Consider the following 9,107-nt stretch of genomic DNA (forward strand, 5'->3'; position numbering starts at 1 on the left):
GGACACAAGTGTCTGCAGTTCGTCAGAGCATTCACCATTAAAATACTTGTATAACAGGCAGAGGAATGCAACGTTTCGTCGATGGGACAGAGGCTAAAGCTTTGATGCCAGTTCAGGGCCTATCAGATTGGCGGCTCTCTTTTGAACCTTGTCTAGGAGCGAGAGACTAGCAGCAGATGCACCAGTCCAAATGTGACAACAATACTCCATACATGGGCGAATGGTGGTCGTATAGAGGTAGAGGATACTTTCAGGTGTCAGTAGTTTTCTAGCACGGTAGAGAGAGCCTACCTTTTTCGCAGCGGCTCTGGCAATGTTTTCTTGTAGAGGTACAGGATACTCTTAGGTGTGAGTAGTCTTCTAGCTCGATAGATGGTACCCACCTGCTTCGCAGCAGCTTTTGCAATGTCTTCAATGTATATTTTCCTAGTTCATATTGCCCGTAAATGTATATATAGGCGTGTGTGTGTGTAGACATTATGACATTAACTGCATATGTACCAGATAATTACCCTGTTATGGCTTAGAACTGGGGCAAGATTAGACGATTCTATGCAAAAAGTAGAGAACCACGGAGTTTGTATGAATTAATTCAATGTGAAATCAATTATTTGCCAACTTACAGCACATTTGTGTTTTTTACGTTAAAAATGAAAAAACAAAAATCTTTCTCCAAACTATATCCTTTAAATGTTGTAATAATTGTAATGCGTATACTATACTGTCCTTACTTGTTAATATTTAAACTAATTTTAAGTAGGTAAGCAGAAAAATATCTCGGGGAAAAAATCCAGATTAAAACTAACATAAATATTTACAGAAAACTGTTTAATCGAATAAAACTCTTCGAAAATCAGATACGCGAAACACAATGATTATGGTGGGCCGCCTAAGGAAGGCAAAAGTTCCTGTCACTCGTACTTTTAGTATCTTGAAAAACATTTTGAATGCATAGACAAACATTTGCACATTACGTTTTGTAAGTTGAAGATTTCTCAAGCATATATATATATATATATATATATATATATGTATATATATATATATATGAACAAATGATTAATAAAACATGTTAAAAGACATCTTGAAAAAGAGTTAAAAACATATTTAATTTTAACAAAGGAAGCACAAGATACGTGGATAGTCCTTAATCCGTGGAGTTTCGAAGAAATACTATCCTTCTTATCAGAGGGCAGGAATTAGCAAAATGCAGGATCGGATTTTGCATATAAAAGTATTCAATGAAACTACAAGTAATTCACAGATCTTACTTGGTTAAAAAAGGGTGAGGTAAGGGGAACAGGAGGCAAAAGAAAAATGATAAAAAGATTTCACATGAATGGATAGTCCGGTGAAGGGTAAAAATCCAAAAATGATAAAATCCAAAACGGTCGAATTTAAAAAATTTCAATCCAATCGGTAAATCTCAAATGGTCAAAAATAATCCAAAAGGCAGAGTTCCTTGGAAAAAAGTGCAAATGGAATGAATTCCGAATCATTAAAAGAAAATCACTGGAGATAATATTTAAAACACGTCTGCCAAGGCTGGATGAATCAAAAAAATATTTAGTATTTCTTCGAAACTCCGCGGATTAAGGACTATCCACTTATCTTGTGCTTCCTTTTTTAAAATTAAATATATTTTTCAAGATGTCTTTTAACATGTTTTATTAATCATTTGTTCATATTATAAACTCTATTTCCTTTTCGGTTTTATTGAGCTTTTACATCTGGCTGAGTTTATTTTACTTGTAAATATTAACTCTTTAATATTTATAATATATTTCAAGTTTACCATTTTGATTACCTTGGTAAACTTATTGTAAATTATAGTATTTTATATATATGTAATAGTATAGTTATAGTTTTCTAGATGGCAATCCTCTGAAACTTGTGTTTATAAAAAATTACTCTGTGAACAAACAGATCCTATTTATAGTATATTTATTCATACACACGTTATTGATTACATATGTTCATACATGTTTCGGTTACGAATATTTTCAGAGACACAATGCCATCAGGCTTTCTTTTTGTTATGATTAAACTCTAAAATTTTATACGAAGTTTTTAGCAAATTATCATTTCATGGAGAGCTAACACGACGTTTTACGGCACAATATATATATATATATATATATATATATATATATATATATATATATATATATATATATATATACAGCGCAATCACGATGACACACCGATTCTCACCAGATCACCGAAGGTAAGCAACTTTCAGTCTGACCAGCACCAGAGAGGTGCCTATTGGTGAAGCCTAGGCGCTGTATGTACCGCATCGTGCGTAGAAGTTTCTAGGTTGGTATCTGGGACGCATAAATTCACAGAGAAAGATGCGTCCCTAGTCTTCGTTAAGACATGTATCTAGGTATGCTCTATCTAGTAGCAGTTATTTACACCGACAGAGATTAGCAGTAATGCCAAAAAGTAGGGTTGGTTCTACACAAAGCTTCCACTACTATAAACTAATCGTCTGTGTGGATTTCCGAACAACTTAGTTATTGTGGCGGAACAGCATACGTCGAAATACACGGTAGACTCAATATGTGTGTGTATGAGTATGGTTGTGTTAAAACTATGGAGCAACATCATAGAAAACAGGCAGAAAGCGTCGGATGAAATTATGAAGAAATAATCGATGGATCATTCGCTAGATATAAGCATAGCATAATCAATAATAAAACTCGAGTCAGACCAACCGGACGAAAGTCAAAGAAGCCATGTGGAATAAGCAAAGGGAACCGTAGACAAACGCGTACACGTCTATATACGGTGGTGGTGGTGGTGGTGGTGGGTAACAGAGAAACAGAAAGAGTGAGAGAATTCTCAAACAAAACAGTTTCGTTAATGTCGTTTCTAACATTTCCGTGTTACCTAAAGTGGAAATTGTTTCAATCTTTCATAATCTGAGCCATTTTTTTTACTCGTTATGGTGCGGTGCAGGAATGTGCGGGCGATTTTATTTTTGTTATTTTCTGCAGAATCTGACGATTCTGATTCCCCGATTCATGATTTCCGATTTACGCTGGAATGCATCCAGTGCTTCCTGATAGCCACAAAATGTGATTCTTTTTGCCTCTCACCACAACACCCTCCAACTTTAGTTCTTATTTTATTGAAATATTCACCAGTTTTTTCTATTCCTGCTCTACAATAGTACATAACTAGAATTTAACTAATGCAAAAACGTTTAGGAAATATTTGACTGCTTAAATTGAACTCACTACACGAGTTTGTAGCGTAATTCAAATCTTGTCGGTAGCTGAATACTTGATGCTTCGCCAGGGCTATCAAGGGTATTTTTTATCGTGACGCTATCACTAGACAGGCTGCCTACCACGGCTTAAGCATTGGTGCGGTCTATCCTTCTCTCGAAGGATAGACCGCACCAGTTTCTCAAGCTGGTATTTTACCTCGCGGTCTAATGCTAATAGACGATAGAAAAAGTGAGATTACTCCTTTTCGTTTAAAATTTAAGCCCAGCACAAATTTTATTTTTCATTTCACAGGATAGAACAATAACATTTTCGCCTCAAAGAAACTAACACTACATCTTTATTTTAAAACTTTTATTGCAAAACTCAATTCAGGTAACTTGTTTACGTAGTAGAGCTGACATTTATTCAATGTAGCAGCCTTCAGCCTTCATCATTGCCTCCATTGCCTCGATACGGGTCCAAAACTGGGAGTATGCCTTTTCCACAAAAGCTCGGCGAATGCTGGACGGAAGGCAGCGATCAGGTTGGCTTTGGTATTGTGGGAGGACATGTTGGTGATGTTCTCGACATATGACCAAACGAAGTAGTCCAGCCGGTTCAGGTCGGAGGAGAAGAGTGACCAGTAAGATAATGGTACAAAGTCGTCGCACTCAATGTGAAGCTAAGCCTGGGTCTCTTTGGATATGTGGGCCGATGCCGCGTCCTACCGTACACCCATGATCTACCAACAGCTACCTGATTGCACGGGAGGATCACCATACTTTTCAGTACACAGATATATGTTGGTGCTCATAGAGAATTGTATTTTGATCAGCTATGATTTAACGAATAGCCTGAGGTTAAAGTCTCATATGTCAACATGTGTAAATATACATATTATCACTCCTTGTTTCTCTTGAAACGCCATTCTCAGTCGTTCTCTCATTATCAGCATTATGTATTTCTCTATTTACCCCTACTTCCACATAAAAAAACATAGCCATCATAAATTAACTTTCACATAAAAACATAGCCATCATAAATTAAGTTCCACATAAAAAACATAGCCATCATAAATTGACTTCCACATAAAAAACATAGCCATCATAAATTAACTTCCACATAAAAAACATAGCCATCATAAATTAACTTCCACAGAAAAAAACATAGCCATCATAAATTAACTTCCACATAAAAAACATAAATTAACATAGCCATCATAAATTAACTTCCACATAAATCAAACATAGCCATCATAAATTAACTTCCACATAAACAAACAAAGCCATCATAAATTAACTTCCACATAAAAAACATAGCCATCATAAATTAACTTCCACATAAAAAAACACAGCCATCATAAATTAACTTCCACATAAAAAACATAGCCATCATAAATTAACTTCCACATAAACAAACATAGCCATCATACATTAACTTCCACATAAACAAACATAGCCATCATAAATTAACTTCCACATAAAAAGCATAGCCATCATAAATACACTTCCACATAAAAAACATAACCATCATAAATTAACTTCCACATAAACAAACATAGCCATCATAAATTTACTTCCACATAAAAAAACATAGCCATCATAAATTAACTTCCACATAAAAAACATAGCCATCATAAATTGACTTCCACATAAAAAAATTAACCATCATAAATTAACTTCCACATAAACAAACATAGCCATCATAAATTAACTTCCACATAAAAAACATAGCCATCATAAATTAACTTCCACATAAACAAACATAGCCATCATAAATTAACTTCCACATAAAAAACATAGCCATCATAAATTGACTTCCACATAAAAAACATAGCCATCATAAATAAACTTTCACATAAAAAACATAGCCATCATAAATTAACTTCCACATAAAAAACATAGCCATCATAAATTAAATTCCACATAAAAAACATAGCCATCATAAATTAACTTCCACATAAAAAACGTAGCCATCATAAATTAACTTCCACAAAAAAAACACAGCCATCATAAATTAACTTCCACATACAAAACATAGCCATCATAAATTAACTTCCACATAAAAAACATAGCTATCATAAATTAACTTCCACATAAAAAAACACAGCCATCATAAATTAACTTCCACATAAACAAACATAGCCATCATAAATTAACTTCCACATAAAAAACATAGCCATCATAAATTAACTTCCACATAAACAAACATAGCCATCATAAATTAACTTCCACATAAAAAGCATAGCCATCATAAATTAACTTCCACATAAAAAACATAGCCATCATAAATTAACTTCCACATAAACAAACATAGCCATCATAAAAAAACTTAAACATAAAAAACATAGCCATAATAAACTAACTTCCACATAAAAAAATAGCCATCATAAATTAACTTCCACACAAACAAACATAGCCATCATAAATTCACTTCCACATAAACAAGCATAGCCATCATAAATTAACTTCCACATAACAAACATAACCATCATAAATTAACTTCCACATAAAAAACATAGCCATCATAAATTAACTTCCACATAAAAAACATAACCATCATAAATTAACTTCCACATAAAAAAGACAGCCATCATAAATTAACTTCCACATAAACAAACATAGCCATCATAAATTAACTTCCACATAAAAAACATAGCCATCATAAATTAACTTCCACATAAAAAACATAGCCATCATTAATTAACTTCCACATAAACAAACATAGCCATCATAAATTAACTTCCACATAAAAAGCATAGCCATCATAAATTAAATTCCACATAAAAAACATAGCCATCATAAATTAACTTCCACATAAAAGAACATAGCCATCATAAATTAACTCCCACATAAAAAAACACAGCCATCATAAATAAACTTCAACATAAAAAACATAGCCATCATAAATTAACTTCCACATAAACAAACATAGCCATCATAAATTAACTTCCACATAAACAAACATAGCCATCATAAATTAACTTCCACATAAACAAGCATAGCCATCATAAATTAACTTCCACATAAAAAACATAACCATCATAAATTAACTTCCACATAAAAAACATAGCCATCATAAATTAACTTCCACCTAAAAAACATAACCATCATAAATTAACTTCCACATACAAAAACACAGCCATCATGAATTAACTTCCACATAAAAAACATAGCCATCATAAATTTACTTCCACATAAAAAAACATAGCCATCATAAATTAACTTCCACATAAAAAACATAGCCATCATTAATTAACTTCCACATAAACAAACATAGCCATCATAAATAAACTTCCACATAAAAAGCATAGCCATCATAAATTAACTTCCACATAAAAAACATAGCCATCATAAATTAACTTCCACATAAACAAACATAAATTAACATAGCCATCATAAATTAACTTCCACATAAAAAACATATCCATCATAATTGACTTCCACTCAAAAAACATAGCCATCATAAATTAACTTCCACATAAACAAGCATAGCCATCATAAATGAACTTCCACAGAAAAAAAACATAGCCATCATAAAGTAACTTCCACATACAAAACATAGCCATCATAAATTAACTTCCACATAAAAAAACATAGCCATCATAAATTTACTTCCACATGAAAAACATAGCCATCATAAATTAACTTCAACATAAAAAAACATAGCCATCATAAATTAACTTCCACATAAAAAAACATAGCCATCATAAATTAACTTCCACATAAAAAACATAGCCTTCATAAATTAACTTCCATATAAAAAAACATAGCCATCATAAATTAACTTCCACATAAAAAAACATAGCCATCATAAATTAACTTCCACATAAAAAAAACATAGCCATCATAAATTGACAGTAAAACAAGAATGTAAAAAAAAAAATAATTTCTAAGGACTTTTAGTTTTATACTAAAATCGTATTATACATTTGTATCGCAAAATTAAAAAAAATGCCATACCTTTTCTAAATAGAAAACTATGAAGTTAATTCGTATTACAAAATATACTGAACAGAAACACCAGAAGCATTATCAGTGAAAATACTTCTGATTCATTAATCAATCAGTTTGTTTGTGCGAGCAACTGTTTCTTACAAGACTATTCTCATATCACCATTGGGTTGGTGAAGCAAAGCCTGGGTCTCTTTGGATATGTGGGCCGATGCCGCGTCCTACCGTAAACCCATGATTTACCAACAGCTACCTGATTGCACGGGAGGATCACCATACTTTTCAGTACACAGATATATGTTGGTGCTCATAGAGAATTGTATTTTGATCAGCTATGATTTAACGAATAGCCTGACGTTAAAGTCTCATATGGCAAAATGTGTAAATATACATATTATAACTCCTTGTTTCTCTTGAAACGCCATTCTCAGTCGTTCTCTCATAATCAGCTTTATGTATTTCTCTATTTACCCCTACTTCCACATAAAAAAATAACCATCGTAAATTAACTTTCACATAAAAACATAGCCATCGTAAATTAACTTCAACATAAAAAACATAGCCATCATAAATTGACTTCCACATAAAAAACATAGCCATCATAAATTAACTTCCACATAAAAAACATAGCAATCATAAATTAACTTCCACATAAAAAAACATAGCCATCATAAATTAACTTCCACATAAAAAACATAAATTAACATAGCCATCATAAATTAACTTCCACATAAACAAACATAGCCATCATAAATTAACTTCCACATAAACAAACAAAGCCATCATAAATTAACTTCCACATAAAAAACATAGCCATCATAAATTAACTTCCACATAAAAAAACACAGCCATCATAAATTAACTTCCACATAAAAAACATAGCCATCATAAATTAACTTCCACATAAACCAACATAGCCATCATAAATTAACTTCCACATAAACAAACATAGCCATCATAAATTAACTTCAACATAAAAAGCATAGCCATCATAAATACACTTCCACAAAAAAAACATAGCCATCATAAATTAACTTCCACATAAAAAACATAGCCATCATAAATTTACTTTCACATAAACAAACATAGCCATCATAAATTAACTTCCACATAAAAAAACATAGCCATCACAAATTAACTTCCACATAAAAAAACATAGCCATCATAAATTAACTTCCACATAAACAAACATAGCCATCATAAATTGACTTCCACATAAAAAACATAGCCATCATAAATTAACTTTCACATAAAAAACATAGCTATCATAAATTAACTTCCACATAAAAAACATAGCCATCATAAATTAACTTCCACATAAAAAACGTAGTCATCATAAATTAACTTCCACATAAAAACGTAGCCATCATAAACTAACTTCCACAAAAAAAACACAGCCATCATAAATTAACTTCCACATAAAAAACATAGCCATCATAAATTAACTTCCACATAAAAAACATAGCCATCATTAATAAACTTCCACATAAACAAACATAGCCATCATAAATTAACTTCCACATAAAAAGCATAGCCATCATAAATTAACTTCCACATAAAAACACAGCCATCATAAATTAACTTCCACAGAAAAAAAACATAGCCATCATAAATTAACTTCCACATAAAAAACATAGCCATCATAAAAAAACTTCAACATAAAAAACATAGCCATCATAAATTAACTTCCACATAAAAAACATAGCCATCATAAATTAACTTCCACATAAACAAACATAGCCATCATAAATTCACTTCCACATAAACAAGCATAGCCATCATAAATTAACTTCCACATAAAAAACATAACCATCATAAATTAACTTCCACATAAAAAACATAGCCATCATAAATTAACTTCCACATAAAAAACATAACCATCATAAATTAACTTCCACATAAAAAAACACAGCCATCATAAATTAACTTCCACATA

Source organism: Euprymna scolopes, chromosome 16, assembly GCF_053919585.1.
Source record: "Euprymna scolopes isolate OS-2025 chromosome 16, ASM5391958v1, whole genome shotgun sequence".
NCBI classification, from domain to species: Eukaryota; Metazoa; Mollusca; class Cephalopoda; order Sepiida; family Sepiolidae; genus Euprymna; species Euprymna scolopes.